Source organism: Electrona antarctica, assembly GCF_951216825.1.
Source record: "Electrona antarctica genome assembly, chromosome: 24".
Lineage (NCBI taxonomy): Eukaryota > Metazoa > Chordata > Actinopteri > Myctophiformes > Myctophidae > Electrona > Electrona antarctica.
Genome location: NC_136803.1, coordinates 28,660,106 through 28,678,762, shown reverse-complemented (window position 1 = coordinate 28,678,762; position 18,657 = coordinate 28,660,106).

Sequence of the window (18,657 nt, the reverse complement as noted above, 5' to 3'; positions counted from 1 at the left end):
TAAATATACACAGCGTATCTGTCGCCGAGTTGCTGCTGGCAGCCGCGTTTCACACCCTCAGCTATACAAAATATACAAAGCTATACACAAAGCGACGCAGCGTATCTGTCGCCGAGTTGCTGCTGGCTGAAGTGTTGTTTTTGGCAGCAAATTTCTGTTTTAGTTTTAGTCATAGTCTCTTGAATAGTTTTCACTTAGTCACATTTTAGTCACCCGGAATGTATTAGTGTTATGTCTAGTTTTAGTCGACTAAATGCCATACGATTTTAGTCGACTAAGTCTACAGGTGATTTTGTCGACTAAAATGTGTTTTGGTGGGCCTTGATTATGCGTTGTGATCTTGTAGATCTGCTATTTTCAGCATGCAACCAAGTGTAAAATGACTTGTCTTTTACTTATACTGGATCTCTACAAAACATTTTAGTCTAGTTTTTATCTGTTGACGAAATTGTCAACATATTTAGTCTTAGTCTTCATAGCTTAGTTTTCATTTAGTTTCCATGTAGTTTTCGTCGGTGAAAAAAGGTAGTCGACGAACATTTTTCGTCTTGGTTTTAGTCGACGAAAACAACACTGTGCTGGCTGAAGTGCCTATCAACGGTGGCGTGTCATTGTTTTCCGACGGCGCGTTGGTCTGACTCCGAGCCACAGAGTATAGACAGAGTTGCGACATTGAGGGGGCAGAAAACGGCCCCCGGGTCACGTGGTTCATGTACTCGCGCGAGCCCATAGACTCCAATGCATTCCTTAAACTTTATTTTCTTCCCACTTAAATTATCCTACTGAACAACCGCCACATAGTTCATAGTTCTTAGTGGGGAAGGGACTTATCGACCTTCATAAGTTATTTACTGCACTTATACCTGTGCTACTATAACCTATAAACCTATAAACTGTGAATACTTTAGTACCAGTATTTATATACCTCCTCTGATTGCATTTTTGCACTGATCTCTTGTGATACTCTGTGATACTGTACTTGTACATTGCTGCTGTCTATTGTGTATTGTCTGTCTGTTTTAAAAAGCGTTATGTACTACTGCACTTTTGCCCAAGACAAATTTCCCCTCGTGGGACAATAAAGTATATCTCATCATCTCATCTCATCAACTGTCCCTATATTCGCCAATTGAAGTCTATGTAGAAGAGCCTGGCCCCATCAGAGCCTTATAGACAGAGTTACGCAAACTGCGTTCACTTCATGGGGCTTCAGTCCAATGGCGGCTCTCCTACATAGACAACCAACTGGGCCAAGTCCTGGACCGGAAGTAGGCAGAAATGCATTGGACTCAGGCAACGGCCCAGCTTTAATGATCTTAAATCCCTTTATTTTAAATTGTTTTGTATTAATAGTACAACATAAACATTAAAGAGACTTTAGTTGTTACTGTACAATACTTTAAAACAGTTGCACATGCTTAAAACAGCTCTTATTTGCGCCGCCCTCATTGAAAACAATGTATTTCCAACTCCAGCTTGGCTCAGTTCAGGCTGCATGAACAGCACTCGAGCGCTCGGTTTCTGCCCTTATCGTAACAACTCTGTCTTACTCTATGGCTCTGGTCCGACTCGCCCCATTACTAACCCTAGTAACAGGGAGTGTGTTGACAGTCCTCCTGTCAACACACTCGTTGGCACCAATGACGCGCCCGGCGAGCAAGAAAGATATAAAGGAAAATATAAAGTCTGGGTGGGTTTAACAGGGACCTGGCTTAGTAATTTTTGTAGATTCGTCGCTGCAGTTGAAGCCATGCAGCTCAACTTGACTTAGATAGATTTTGTATAGCGGCTTTACAAACGTTAAGGGCGCCGCTTTGCATGTTCGTGCCACTGGCTTTTCCATTGAAAATGAATACAGCCTGGTGTATAGCTTTGTATAGCACAGGGGTTCTCAACCTTTTTGGCCGGGGACCCCCGGAAATGCTTTGGCAACGTCTCGGGACCCCCGCCCCGCCCCCTCCCGACCCCCAATATAAATTGACTGCTACAATAACCTTAACCCATTTTGGGTGGGAACCCCTTTTGGTGTTTTAAGCATTATGTTATAATTTAGCTATTGAAAAATAGCAGATCTACAAGCTCATAGCGCGCCACCGAGTGGCGCGCTACGAGCTTGTAGGTCTGCTATTTTTGAAAAATCGTGAAAATTAAAAATAAAAAAAATCTTTTTTTTTTCTTTTTTTTTGAAAATAATTTGGGGACCCCCTAAAATAATTTGGCGACCCCCCGAGGGGTCGCGACCCACGGGTTGAGAACCCCTGGTATAGCATGCCAGTGTGAATGCAGCATGACGGTGCAGTGCCAGGGAGTGACTGTGGGTGCAGTCAGTCAGTGCCAGTGAGTGCATTTGGATGGGAGTGCCAGAGAAAACCACTCAGATGCTGGCTGGGAATGAGATACGTGCACACGTTGGATGGAAGACCGTTTTTGAATGGTGCAACCACTCCCTTACGGAGCTATGTGTGTGGGTGGCTGGGTGCGTCTGAGCACGAAAACGACATGGTTGTTTTCCACCACCTGTGCGCAACCTAACGCACACACAAACACACACGCACATATTAACTGTATATATGATGATCTCGGGTGTACAGTACAGTGACAGTACAGTACAGTAGTAGAGGGTAGGGTGTGGACCCCCACACGGTAACTCTGTCATTTCTCTACCGTTTCGGACGTGGGGCGGCCCGGCACCCAGGGTGGTCTGGAACTTCCAGGGACCCCCAACCCCCCCCAGGGACCCCCACACAGAGTTGCACCACTCACTTCACACGGGTGTGATTTTCTTTTTTTCTATAGTGGTTCATTTAACTCAGAGAGTCTAAAACAATTGACCCGTAAGGGTCGTAAATAAAGGAACCGTGACCCTGATGTGACCCTTGTAGATCAGATCGGGACACTTCCATATACTGTATGAGTCATTATGAAAGAGAGAGAGAGAGAGAGAGAGAGAGAGAGATGGATGCCTTTGTTCAATAATCAAGGATTAGTTGTGTAAATCACACAATCTGCCACAGTGCTGCTGTATACAGTACAATGCTGCTATCTGTTTCCTGTGTCTTCTTAGCTAGCGGATTCCTATATGAAAATCCAGCGATAAGCACCATTACATGTAGGTTAACAGATCAGGCTTACAAGAGTGATAGAGTGACACGCGAACACGCACACGCACACACACACACACACACACACACACACACACACACACACACACACACACACACACACACACACACACACACACACACACACACACACACACACACACAGTTGAAATTTAGGTCAACCAGTGTTAGTGGGTTTTCCTCTTTCCTCCACTGTGGCGTGGGCAAGCGATGCCTCCCCCACCTCAATGTCTCTCTCTCTCTCTCTCTCTCTCTCACTCTCTCTCTCTGTCTCTCTCTGTCTTTCTCTCTCTCTCTCTCTCTCTCTCTCTCTCTCTCTGTCTCTCTCTCTCTCTCTCTCTCTCTCATTTACGGAGGGGCTATAGGCTTTGTAAAGAACAGTGTGTTCCAGGCACAATTTGTACGCATATACTGCTGGCTCCTATATGCTCTCTCTGTGTATGTGTGTCACTCGCACGCACGCACGCACGCACGCACGCACGCACGCACGCACGCACGCACACTTGCGTACACACACACACACACACACACACACACACACACACACACACACACACACACACACACACACACACACACACACACACACACACACACACTGGAAGGATGGCACAGATTGCAGCTCAATCATTTCTTTACACTGTGTTGTTGTTTGGCCCTCTAAGTATCAGCAGTGACTTGAGACAGGTGCAGGACGGAGGTGTGTGTGTGTGTGTGCGTGCGTGAACGTTTTAGACAAACACACGCACACACACACACACACACACACACACACACACACACACACACACACACACACACAAACCCAAGTATCTATTCTCCTGGGCATGTCATAAACAGGCAAACATTCAGCAAAAAATGTAATGGCCATATATGGAAAAAGCGTATTAACTTAATTCTTGAAAATAAAATGGGTCAACATTTGGCGAAAATGGATGAGGCACGTCTACAAGCAGGTCCACAAGGCGCCGCATCGCGACGCCATGTGACCGGCTGTTTTCTATTTGTCGTACAACAAAGTACTGCATAATATTTACTTTTAGTGGTTAAGTCTGCATTAACTGTCATTTTCGCCCCAGTATATCCATCAGCCATGGGGCTAAATGAACCGTGACAAGTGTACAAGTTGACAATTTATGTAACGAGTGGCGCGGTCAACTGATATAGACGTTGAACGATGTGAGGCGAGAGAGTGAAACGAGAGACCGCGGCTCGCGGGGAGGCTGATTTATAGCCAAACGACAGTCAAATGGACATGAGAGTCATGTAAAGTTGTCCATCATGAAAGAAGACCCTTGTGCATTCTGTACATCGTGTGTTAACCCATTCTAGGCGGGAACCCTTTTTGGTGTTAGCATTATGTTATGCTTTAGCTATTGAAAAATAGCAGATCTACAAGCTCGTAGCGCGCCACCGAGTGGCGCGCTACGAGCTTGTAGGTCTGCTATTTTTGGAAAATCGTGAGAATGTGGCGCAGATCTTTGAATATATTCTTTCAGAGTGAACGTTTTTAACTCAAGTCTTTGCTTCTGGGGGGGTTCCTGGAACTACATATTTTCAGATGGGGGTCGGCGGCCAAATACAGATAATTCTGGGGGTCCTTGACATGAAATTGTTGAGCACCACTGGCACAGATTTTTTTTTTTAGAAAACTTTCAGGATTTAGAAGACATTTTATAGAATCGTCCTCAGGTCGAAATGGTTTAATTGTAGTCCATGTTGCGTGCCGCGGGGCACTCGAGGGAAAATAGTATACTTGGGACAGCGTTTGAACGTATTAGCGGACTGCGAACACTGGCTTATTGAACAATGGACAACGATATGGAAGAGCGCTCGTCAGCATTTCCTTGGTCTAAAATGACTTCACGGTGAATCGTGTAACAAGATGAAGCCTCAGTGTGCCTATTCTGGCGGGGGGTGAACTTTCAGCAAACAAATATAGCCGCTCTTCATGCATCGAAACGTGCATTTATTTTCGGAAGAAGACAGTTGGTGTAGAAACTAGGGGGGTCTAGTATAGAGTGAGTGACGCCCGGCCGGGGGACTCAGATCAACAAAGTCATTAGGGGTGCGTTCGGAAATACCGCACCGGAGCACACTCGCCTATTAGTTTGCATTGCACAGTGCGCTCAGTGCGCTATTTCCGAACGCGCCCTAGGTCTCAGTAGCAATCTGTACTTGTTTGTGTGTGATATAAATGTGCGCGGTATTAAGGGGCAGCGGTGGCCTAAGGGTTAGAGGAGCGCCCTTGTTGCCGAAAGGTTGCCGGTTCGATTCCCCGGACGGGCAGGGCAGGAAAAAATCTGGGTGGGGAAGTGATTGTCATCACTCACCCAACACCGCTGAAGTGCCCTTGAGCAAGGCACTGAACCCCCAACTGCTCCCGCTGGAGCTGCTTAGTGGCCAACAGTATAAGACTGTGGTTGTACTGGTCAGCTCCCAGGTTTTAATGTGTGCGTGTGTGTATGTGTGTGTGTGTCTCTATGTGCAGGGCGTTGCTGAAAATGAGCACCTGTGCTCAGCTACTTCCTTGGGTTAAAAAAAAAATAAAAAAAATACTGTGACCTTCATTATTATTATTATTTTTTTAAGATTTGTTTTTGGCTTTTCTGCCTTTTTTTGATAGCTTCAAGTGAAGATAGACAGGAAAGAGGGATAGAGAGAGAGAAGGGGAGAGACACGCAGCAAAGGTCGTCATGAACGGGACTCGAACATGATGCAACGCGGCCAAAGCCTATATGTGGCATGCGCCTGGACCACTAGGCCAGAGGGGCGCCCCTGTGACCTTCATTATTTAACCAAATAATGAAAAGAGTTGGAAAATACATTGGTCGCTAAACGTAAAAGATTCATCGTACAGATGAAACTGAAGAAAAAAGAAGATGGTGGCATGAAAAGCAAATGTCACGCCCCTCTCCTACCCTGCCTCGCACCTGTATATCAAGTATATAACGATCTGTTTACAAAATGCTGTACCCCCTCCAACTGTATATACTTTCCTCATTTTCACCTGTTTTTATTGTATTTTTGACACTTGCTTTGGCAATGTATAAACGTATGTCTTTCTCATGCCAACAATAAAGCTCCTTTGAATTCAATTGAATTGAAATTGAATCGGGAGAGTTTGGACCACACCTGTGTCCCCATACACCTATAAATGTCAATCTGCTTTCATTCCTTTCTCCTCTCTCCCTTGATTGTTTGTTAATCTGTCTTACGTTGTCGTCACTTACACAAACTAACGACAAGTATACTAACTCACGTTGCTTTTGTTGTTGTCAGACAATGTCGTTTACTGTTTATAATTTATATATCATTGATTTTGTAGATATATTAAAAGACAAAAAGAGTTATATAGAGGAATCACTGAATCACAGAATGGCTAAAACCAGAGATAGTCAGCAATTGGTTCCGTGTGCATGCTGATCTGGAGTCTGCTTATGTGTCTGTCCGCCTGCGAGAAAAGAACAGCATGTTACAGGCCAGAGCTATATAAATCACTCTCTCACAACACACACGCACGCACACACACACACACGCGCACAGCCGTACACGCACACGCACACACACACTGTAGTATATAGATGCAGCCACACACAAAGCAAACCACAGTGCGGTACGTTGAGACTCAGCAAACAAAGGAGGTGGTATAAAAAAAAAGAGAGAGAGAAAAAAAAAAGGGGAAGGTCACAGTTTGTGCTTTCAGACGAAGACTGTAGTCACGATCTATCTGGGGCTGAACGTGGGAACGGCACACAGAGCAAAACACAGGTTACAGGGGATGGATTAACATATCCCGGCTTCAAACGCATTCATTTATGCATGCAGGGTGTTGTCGGCGGCGGCCAGGGGGCTCCTGTACTGTATACTCTATATGTGCTTTCTGAGGACTCAATGTACTGTATGGGAGATTAGGAAGCGGTATTGAGGTGTAAACAATGGAAATTAATGGACAGTCCACCGGGAAATGTACACAAACAAAAAGTGTTTATACGCATATGCTCCCGCACGCACACATGCGCACTTTCACACACGCTTTATTATTGGCATGAGAAGACATACGTTTATACATTGCCAAAGCAAGTGTCAAAAATACAATAAAAACAGGTGAAAATGAGGAAAGTATATACAGTTGGAGGGGGTGCAGCATTTTGCAAACAGAGCTGTGTCACATTGCATCGTTATATACATGATATACAGGTGCGAGGCAGGGTATAGGAGAGGGGCGTCACATTTGTACTGTATGGGAGATTAGGAAGCGGTATTGAGGTGTAAACAATGGAAATTAATGGCCGGTCCCCAGGAAATGTACACAAACAAAAAGTGTTTATACGCATATACGCACGCACGCACACGCGCGCACGCGCACACACGCGCACGCACACACACACACGCACACGCACACGCACGCGCACGCACACACACACACACACGCACACGCACACGCACACGCACACATGCACATATGCACATATGCACAGACACAGCAATGGGAGGTTGAATTATAGGATGGGTATGTACATGTCTGCTAGACTGCAGTCTACCTGAGACTCAACTAATCTAGCTGACACTAATTTAAACAGATATGGGACCTTTAGAACATCAGTTTTTAAAGTGTATATTCTGGGGTATATTGAGCCAGCATTGTACAAAACAAATATTTGATAAAATGCTCCATAAAATTGGTCCAAAATGAAAATAAAAACACAACTCAGGCGACATACATTTTCCCCACAAATTATGCGCACAGAATACGAGCTATTGCAGCCCTAGTTCAGTGCACACACACACAGTGCACAACACATGCACGTGCGCGTGCGTGTATGTGTTGTGTGGGTTATGCAACTCTGACGGCGTCAAACAGCTGACCAGACTTGGCGGGTTATTTAAGCTCCTCTCGTTCTCCCCACTTCATGTTGTTTCCGTTCCTCTTGCACATGCCGCAGCACGTCGGTATGCACTTCCTCACACCGCAGCCAGCCCACACACACCCACATGTACTCTCTCTGCTTCCCCTGTGGGCTTTGTTTCCCCTGGGGGGGGAGGGACGTGCAGAGAGTGTTATTGATTGATTGATTGAAATATTTATTAACAGTTTGCAGAATTACAGTACATTTCAAGCACAAACTCAATACAAAGGCTGTTAACTGTGAGTGGACGACCCAATTAAGCATTACACTTGTTTCCAATAGGGTCCACCATGTTCAATTCATCAAAAACATTTAGAGATGTACAAATAGACACTTCTATATAGACAAAGAACAGAACAGGAATTCATCATAATGGAGGTAAAAAGGGAAAAGAAACATATACAGTGAGGGGAAAAAAGGGGTGGGCGGTGGGGGGGATTCACGTTCAGCTCCGTTGGAGGAGCTGCGTTGGGTCCCCAAGTCGGCTCCGTGGCCGTACCTTGAGTTGGCTGTGTGGCCGACTCAAGGTACGGCCACGGAGGTTAGAGAGGGGCAGGGGCGGAAATCCCGTAAGAGGGCACTTTTTGGACAAAAATAGCGAAAATAGCAGATCTACAACGTTCAGTACTAAGCATTTAAAGTATGGGGTATAAAGTACAGCAGCCTTGTTTTCATAAAACAGAAAGATTGGGTGTTGGGTAAGACTGACGTTATGTATGTTTCGGGACCTTTCACTGCTTTGTCTCAACCATTACTATATGGCTCTGGTCTCAGCCACCGCGGTAGATATTTTGACATATTTTTTGGAATGTTGCCACTACTGTTGGAGCAGCCATAAACTACACAGGTTCATTTCGATGTTCTGGGCATCTTTGTAATGTTAGTGTTAGTAAAAAGCAGGTAAAAGAGTAACGTTTGAGGCAGACTAACATCAGTCACTCTACCGTTCACTGGTAGTAGTAGAGTTTAAAGGGTTTAAACCCTGCAGCTACGTCGAGTCCGCCTACAGGAAATACGTAAGCTGCGACCATGAGACCCGTTTATGAATTCGTCTATACAGTAGCTGATGATGAGTTGGTGAAATGGGAAGGTTGCCCAGTCTGTGGGTCAAAGTGTCCCTGAGCAATATACACTGATTGCAGTGATTGCCAACAGCCAAGTATTTGTTGGTCTTGCTTATGGCAGTCCATCGTTGTCGATGATGACTTCATATCTCCTGGGGGTAGGGGGTGGGGGGTTTCAGCGCTTGTTGAAATATACACTGATTGCAGTGATTGCCAACAGCCAAGTATCTGTTGGTCTACAATTTAAACTGCCCACATATAGAAAAATCACACCCGTGTGAAGTGAGGGGCGCCCACTGTATCGGCCACATGATGTCTTACAGTACGTCATTATTTAGTGCCCCTAAACAAACATCAAAGTCCATAGACTTGGCGGGCAAGCGATTTAGGCCATAAGTGCTCTATGACTTGGCTGCCATATGATGTAATCTTCAAAAGCCTGCATGCAAATGTATAAATATACAAAACAAAAGGACAACATGTACATTACATAATATGCATAATATACAGTAGGCCTATATAAAGGTCTATTTTAGTTTGAGAAGCTATATGGTGTGAGTTTTGTCCACACACACGTGAACTGTGCACAAGCCGAGTTTTTGGATGCGGACCGCGGCCTCATCCGAACATTTCGGGAATGAGAATAAAAAGACATCTGTCTTTTTGTTCTGCATGCAATGACTTGTGGCTCTTATAGAGGGTTGGTTGTTTGTCCCATATAGCAGGAGAGGAGAGGATTAAAAAGAAAAAGGAAGAAGAAAAAGAAAAAAAAGGGCAGTGTTCTTCACGCAGAGTCATAAAAATGCAGCTGTGTGGTTTCCATATGTCTCTGAGCGTGCCAGGGAAAGAAACGGAGAACGGCATGTACTCGTATACTGTACAGGACACACGCGCGCACACACACACACACACACACACACAGTCACACACACACACACACGGTCCTATGTATTGCTGCATGCCTCTGAGACGTAGATGGGGGAAAGCGAGAGGAAGGGAGGTCGAGAGACACAGATACAGAGAGAGAGAGAGAGAGAGAGAGGCAGTGGGAGGGGAAAAGACAGAATATCATATGTGTTGGCTTGGAGTGGACCCAACCCAACACATTACGTATACCCCCCCCCACCCCCCCTAATAATATACTGGTGATGTGACTGGGGGAAGGCCCTCCTCCTCCTCTATTTCATTCATAATTCACAGTGCACTGCATGGTCCAATGTTCTCTCTCTCCACAAAGCACGACGAAGAACAGGCCTAGGCAAGCCCCTTGTTCCCATGGCCCTCCTCCTCCCCGAATAAGGCACGCACGCACGCACACACACACACATGCTGCTACACCACACTTTCTTTCTCACAAGAGAGCCTCGGGATTCCCCCCCCCCCACCCCCACCGGCCGCAGCGCGCCCCCCCCAAGCTGTCACTCCAGGGAATTTCTGTCCTATTTTGTTCTCTCTCTCTGGGTCTGCGGAGGAAGGAATGAGTCAGGGTCACCTTGCAGGAGGACTACTATAGGCACAGGAGGAGGATGGAGAAGGGAACGGCATTCTCTTTCCGTGCGGTTTCATATTGGGTTTCAGTGCCCGGCCCGGCGCGATGAATAGCTTCTCGAGTCCTATATATGCGTGTTACAGCCGCACGTCGTATACGTTTACATTGCTAAACCCACCGACCCCCATTTAGGAGTGATTTATGGTCACGCTTTTCACTGACAGGGAGTTTTGGAGGTGTGTGTGGTTTTAAATAGATGCTACTGTAGCAGGCGAGTCGAGGTCCCGAGGTGTTGTGGTGGTGGTGGTGGTGTTGGTGGGGTACTTAACCTTGTTATAGATGCATGCCAGGATTGGACCAACTTTTAAATTGCATGCTTATTCTTCGGGGTGCATACTTAGTTTAGACTAGTCATTGGTTAGACATGTGTTAAGGTTAGGTTTAGGTGTGCTGCCCCGTGGGAGGTTAGGGTTAGGGTGAGGGTTTGAGATAGGTTGTAGTTGTAGGACTAATGACTGTCTAAAGTAAGTACTGCACCCTATTCTTCTACTCATTTATGATACGCACAATAAACAAGATTCAATAAAAAAAGAACATGGTTCTCTGTGTCCGTGTGTAGCATTACGCAGAAGTGGGTATTGAACCCGGGCCTCCCACTCGCCAGACCAACGCGCAACCTGTCGTGCCAATAGAGCTGAGCCCGATTGGCAGGGCTGTTGCGGGCTGGGTCTTGACTGGGGGGCTACAATCACCCCCCCAGTCTTTTGAAGCGCGTCCTCGTGCTTCTCACTTCACACCGCGGACCACCGCACACGATGTCCCTCATGTCCCTCACGCGAGGATATCACGCTCCACGTCCTGCCGACTACGCCAGATTGTAGCGTTACTGGTGGCGGGGATTGAACCCGGGGCCTCCCACTCGCCAGACCAACGCGCAACCTGCCGTGCCAATATAGGGCTGAGCCCGGTTTGCAGGTCTGTTTGCGGGCTGGGTCTTGGCTGGGAGTGCATGCACGTGGTGAGAGGATATTAGAAATGTCAAATAAAAAAAGTATTGTTTATGTCAACCGAAGCACTGCTAGAACACCCACTAATGGCTTTGTTTACATAGCATGTATATATGTAGTAATTCATGGGATAAAATAGCATTTTCTTTTTCCACTCTGACATGGTAGGCTATTGTCTGTAGTGTGCGACAGTTAAACATGAGCTTTGCGTGTGTTTTGGAAAAGGGTTTAGCTTACATTTGTAACTCCTGTAAACACTGTGACTAAGCAGACCTGTAAGCAGGTGATATATTTGTATATGAGCAAAGGAAGGACACCCTAGGGAGAATGATGTAGCCACTTATCTAATCAGGTCAAAGTCTTCAAGAGTGGTTATGTGACCACGTTTGAGAATGTAATCGTCCTGGGAAACATCCTGGCGCTGCATACATGTATAGCTTGTATACTCTTCGGAGCACAATGGTAAATATTCTCTGGAATGTCAGTGATCTAGATTGGGATTTCTGGAATCTAGAGTAGACCTGGTAATGAGAGTCCATGGATCATACGCACAAACGCGCATCACTCCATGAATGCTCTCTGGCTGTATACTGTACTGTATATAGTGCCCTCGTTAGATTACATAAAGCCCATCGCACGCACAGTGGGTATAGTCTAACCCCTAATTTACACTTGGTTGCGTGCCAACCTTCAAGCGGTATTTCACTTTATAAAACACTTCTAGGGGTGATTTTCACATGCCTTTATTTGAGTGCTATCCCAGACAGTTTTTTAAGTTGCTTGATTCAATAATTTAAGTATATTTTAATATTTATATTTTTTTTTGCACAATTTTTCACGATTTTTCAAAAGATGAGCATAAAAGGACAAAAATAGCAGACCTACAAGCTCGTAGCGCGCCACTCGGTGACGCGTTATGAGCTTGTAGATCTGCTATTTTTCAATAGCTAAAGCATAACATAATGCCTGGTTCCTGGTTGTCATGGGTTAACCCATTTAGGCCTGAAAATGTCTTCAAAATCCTGACCTTATATTTCCGTTTCTGTATCAGTGGTGCTCAATATTTCACGTCAAGGACCCCAAAAATGATATGTAACATGCATGCCTTGATCGGCCCCCCCATCTGAAAATATGTTGTTCCAGGGACCTCCCCAGAAGCAAAGATTTGAGTTAAAAACGTTCTCTGTACTCTGTAATAATATATATTCAAAGATTTGAGGCACATTTTCACGTTTTTTCAAAAATAGCAGATCTACAAGCTCGTAGCGCGCCACTTGGTGGTGCGCTATGAGCTTGTAGATCTGCTATTTTTCAATAGCTAAAGTATAACATGTCTGACCCCTCCCATGTACTATACCCTGAATATCGGCTAATGCCATCAGGTAGGAGGTACGAGGTCCATGCGTGCAAATATAATAAATAGGTACAAGCATTCCTTTGTCCCTCTGTCAATCACACTCCTTAACAGAGTCCTTGCAGAGGGTCGAAGGTTATGAGGTGATGTTCTTCCTCTTTTGCACTAGGTATGTTGGTGTGTGGTTTTTTAATGTTGTACGGGTCACTGTGTGCCTTTGCTGTCTTGTATTGTGTATTGTTTTGTATTGTACTGTATTGTATTGTATCTGTATGCTGCAGGGCGGGTCCTTGGGGTCCAAGACAAATTTCTCCCTTGGGAGACAAAATAAAGAAACCTTGACTAACATAATGCTTAGAACACCAAAAGGGGTTCCCGCCCAAAATGGCTTAAGGTCAGTTTTGGAGAGAGTATTATTGTTCTATACGTGTACAGGAATTTGAGAACCGGACTGTGGGTTTCCCTCCATTATGTGACTGTGGCTTGACTCGAAACAGAAACCGTGCGTGGCTGTACACATACATACAGTACATACACACACACACACACGCATGCGCACACACACACACACACACGCGTTCACACGCACAGCCCGCCTTTTAACAGCCACAGTAGAGAACAGGACAGGACGTTCAGTCCAGCAGCATCGGACCAGGAACAGCTGCAATACATATTTAATACGCAAAAAGACAACACTAAGCTTCACTCAACCAGCTGTCCGTGCACTCACACGCACACACACACACACACACACACACACACACACACACACACACACACACACACACACACACACACACACACACACACACACACACACACACACACACACACACACACACACACACACACACAACCAGTACACACAACCATAGGGCCGGCCGGGCAGGCTGTCCCCATACTGCAGTGCATGATGGGATATTAAGCCGGCAAACCTTGGCACACACCGCGGAGCAGCCGGGGCCAGGCCAGAAATGGCACCTGCACACTGTGAGATAATTGCCGTCAGCATCGGCGGCGTCAGCATCATCACCATCATCATCTGCTGTTCCCTGCTGTCTGTCATCGTAGGTCTCATCTCATCCCCCTTCTCTGAGGTCATTCAGGCACATTTTAGCGCAGAGAGAGAGAGAGAGAGAAAGAGGGACAGAGAGAGATAGAGCAGTGCAGGCCAGCGATTTCACCGGGGCTCTGTCTGCTCCACACAATTGCAATTTTTAACTCATTTTGGACTGAGGTCGATTAAAAAATAAGGCTTCTAAATCCTACATTTCTTCTGAAAAACCCATGTTTCTGTGTCAGTGGTGCTCAACCTTTTACATGTCAAGGACCCCCAGAATTATCTCTATTGTTGGGCCACAGACCCCTATCTCAAAATATGTAGTTCCAGGGACCCCCCAGAAGCCAATATTTAAAAATGTTCGCTCTGAAATATATATTCAAAGATTTGCGCCACATTTTCACGACTTTAAAAAAATAGCAGACCTACAAGCTCGTAGCGCGCCACTCGGTGGCGCGCTATGAGCTTGTAGATCTGCTATTTTTCAATAGCTAAAGTATAACATAACCACCAACGGGGTTCCCGCCCAAAATGGGCTAAATCGGCCAGAGCTTGCAGTTTTTCCTCCCTCCTCTCTCAGAGGTAAAGTTGTTAGAGAAAGCTTCCTAAGCAATGTTCTCTTCTCTGGCTGCTGCTGCTGCTGTGCAGAATCTCCGCGACAAATTGAGTTTCGGGAGACACAGCAGCGGAGTCGAGTGTGCCAACAATAGGGTAGCATTGATCAATTGTTTGTTAAAAGCCTTCGGGCAGGCCAGCTCGTCATTATATATATCCCCCCATGGCTACAAACTCCTGTGATTATCGATGAATCGGCGCCGCAGGACAATACAGCTGACAAGTTGTTAATCAGACGTGGATAAATCCTATTAACAAATGATGGAGGTGGATAGGTCTATTGCTGTGTGCGTGTGTGTGTGTGTGTGTGTGTGTGTGTGTGTGTGTGTGTGTGTGTGTGTGTGTGTGTGTGTGTGTGTGTGTGTGTGTGTGTGTGTGTGTGTGTGTGTGTGTGTGTGTGTGCGTGTGTGTGTGTTCAATAAAAAGGGAACACTAGGCACACACCTACTAATGGGCTTCTACATAATTAGATCGCTATAGCGTCTGTGGGCGGGTGTGAGTGTGTGTGTGTGAGTGTGAGTGTGTGTGTGTGTGTGTGTGGGCGGGTGTGAGCGGGTGTGAGCGCACGCGTGCGTTCGTGATTCAGATGTGCCAACAAAGCGGTGGGCAGCTTTGGCGGATAGATTGAATCCACCACGACCTCCATCATCCGTCATATCTGCGTGACCTACATCATTTATATAACCATCGCGCCACACGCTAAACTGGCCACATTATCTATGATTTGTGTTAATGTGTTCCTGAGTGTGCAAATCTATCTCCGTGTGTTTGTTTTCGTTGCACAGCACAGCTAGGGTGGGGCTCGGAGGTTTAGGGTGCTTGGTTGGTTGGGAGTTTCGCTTTAAACTGGATCTATTTTGGGTTTGTGTTTCTCTCCTGCAGGGGTAAGTGGGTTTGGATGACTGAACGTGTGACCTTGCCAAAAGCTTTACTGCTCCACGTCGCCTCCTTTCAGTTTGACTGTCACGCATACTCCATGCAGCGTGGCGTTCGTTCGTTCCAATTGCCTATATGCTAGGGCATTTACTTCTAGTCATTTTTACTAGTTGACTAGTTGTTTAACTACCTATTATGTAAAAAATATATATAAAAAATCTTTTTTCTGGAAATACATATTTTAATTTAAAAACGGTGTACATTGGTGACTATAACTATAATCTACCTGATCTTGAGCAGAGGCCTACACAATCGGGGGGAAAAAACAAAAAAACAAAAAAACAAACAAAACAAAATTTACTAGTCGACTAGTTGAATAGTCGACTAGTTGCTTAATGCACAGTAAAATATATCAGAGAGTGTGTACAAATCATGTATTTCATTTGTAAACTTTCATAAGCGTGTAACCAAAAATCGACCCGTCCATTGCGGAGCCATTTGGTTATAATACACGCTATCAAAGTTAGAAATTAATACATTAAAACATTATCCTGATGTACTTTATTGTAAATATATTTTATAAAATAAAATAGCTTTACTTTTACCTGATTCTAATTCTAATTCTATATCTTTTTTTTTTGCTTTATCCATTTTTAAATTTACTGGCTGTATTTGGTGTTCAGTGTTCAATGTAAAATGTTTAAATCGTCATAGATGTTCAAAATAATACTGTAGGTGCAACAAATGTAGCAAAAAGGCACGTGTTTTTAAACAAAATCACCCTCAACACGTAGTCTCAGTTTCCTGCCAACCTCACGCCACTCGTGCCCTTGTGCATGTGTGTAATGCCCAATGCCTATTTTTGTTCCTGTTATGACTCATTACTAATAAAAATCACACCCGTGTGAACTGAGTGGTGCAACTCCCCCCCCCCCCCCCCCCCCTCTCATTAGCAGGCAACAGTGCAGCACTATCTCTCTCTCTCTGTTTCTGGCCACTTTTGCCCCTACTGCTAGTGCTACTCATAGTCACATATAGTCACATAGGAGTCACATAGGTAGTATCATAGGTTAACACGGACATTGCTGTTCCTTGGAGTGGTTGCACCACTCAAAAATACACCCAATGTCTCTTTTTGTTTTGTTGAGACCACAGCAAAGGCGGAAAAAGCTTGAGATGAATTAAAGACAAGTGAGAATGCATTTGCTGTGGTGCTGCTGCTACGTCTGTGCTCTTAAAAGACCCATTGCCACGGCATGGTGTGTCATGTCATGCAAATAATTCATATCGTAAATGGCTTGCAATGGCGCGAGTATAGTTCCATAGAAGCGACACACACGACGTGCAGGAGGATGTTTGTGTGGGCCGTTCAAATGTCATGCAGAGTGGACCCTTTTTGTTGGTAAACTGGGACTATACTGTAAGCATGGCGCTTTATTGTTTGGTCTAACAAGAGCAATTAACCCATTTTGACCTGAGAAAAGATTCTACAAATGCCTTCTAAATCCTGACAGTTTTCCGAAAAACCCCATGTTTCTATGTCAGTCGTTCTCAAACATTTTCATGTCAAGGACCCCCAAAAATACATGTATTTGGCCGCCGAACCCCATCTGAAAATACGTTGTTTCAGGGACTTCCCAGAAGCAAAGATATGAGTCAAAAACGTTCAAAAAATAGCAGACAAGCTCGTAGCGCGGCACCAAGTGCCACATGTGTGCCACATTTTCACGATTTTTCAAAAATAGCGGACCTACAAGCTTGTAGCGTGCCACTCGGTGGCGCGCTATGAGCTTGTAGATCTGCTATTTTTCAATAGCTAAAGTATACCATATATGCTTGAAACACCAACAGGGGTTCCCGCACAGAATGTCTTAAGGCCGGCAGAGTCACGGTGGTTTCCCCTGTGTGTGTGTGGCCCGAACCATATGCTCTATCCTCTGACACCACAAGCCACCCAAAGCACAGCCCCTGGATGTTGTCTAAACAGTTTATACGCCAGTCACAGTCGATCCTGTGAGTACTATACTGTATGAGAGCTCCCTTCTAACTCGTGCAATAGTTGCTTCCCCTTTTGTGTGTGTTCTGAAACATTGTTTACACTGCACTGCAGTCTCAGACAGTACAAACCCACAGGCATGGCTGGTGGTCGACGCAATCTACACGCACACACACGCACGCGCGCGCGCGCGCACGCACTCCAGTGCTCATTACAATCAAACCATCCATATTCTCTACTGTTTACTCTACTCTGCTTACTCAAATGTTCAATGGATTCGTCAGACAGATATCTAAATATTGGTGATCATCATCAAGCCATATTTGCTTCAAACCAAGATGGATGCTAAATAGCCTTTTGGAATCGCATAACCTTGTAATTAAACTCCCTCTGTGGTCTCTCGAGATGAATCCTCAGACTGACAGTAGTAGGTGGAAGGAAGGCAAGAAGAAATACTAATCCTTCAAGTAGGATAAATAATTAATGTTCCTTTTCTGCGATGAAGGGCAACCAAATCATCTGCTGCTGCCCGACAACCCTGGTGTCCGTGTGTGTGTGTGTGTGTGTGTGTGTGTGTGTGTGTATTCAGGGTCTCAATCAGAGGAGGGGGGGGGGGGGGGGGGGGGGGATTTCAGGTAATGGGGTAATGAAGTCTCCTGTTTCTCTGAAATCTACCGTGTTGTTTTTATGGTCACGGGAACTTTCTGACGTCACTGCGGGGGTTGAAAAAGACAAAAAAAAGGCGGAGCAGCTAGCAGAGAAGCTGTGTGTTTATTTACATCAGTGGCTCAGCTGGCTATTATTATGCTAAGGCCCTGCATGGCAGCTGCGGGATAGGGTGCCCATGCAGGGCCTGGGGCCGCGAGGGAGGGTCTCCGGAACCGGAGAAGAGGTGTCGGTGTCCTGAGATGAGGGTCAGAGGGGAGCGAGGGGATTCGATCCCAGACTCACTGGGTTAGCCGTCAAAGTGTCCTTGAGCAACACACCTCAACGCCCCAAAGTGCTCTCAACGAGCAGGTTATAGGTGCCTTGCATGTCCATTGTACCAAGACATCAGAGACACATACTTCCCACAGATTACAACGACACACGGAGATTTTGAAAACATGACCAATGACAAAAAACTCCCATATCTGCTGGGCGAAGTACAACAATGTGCAAACA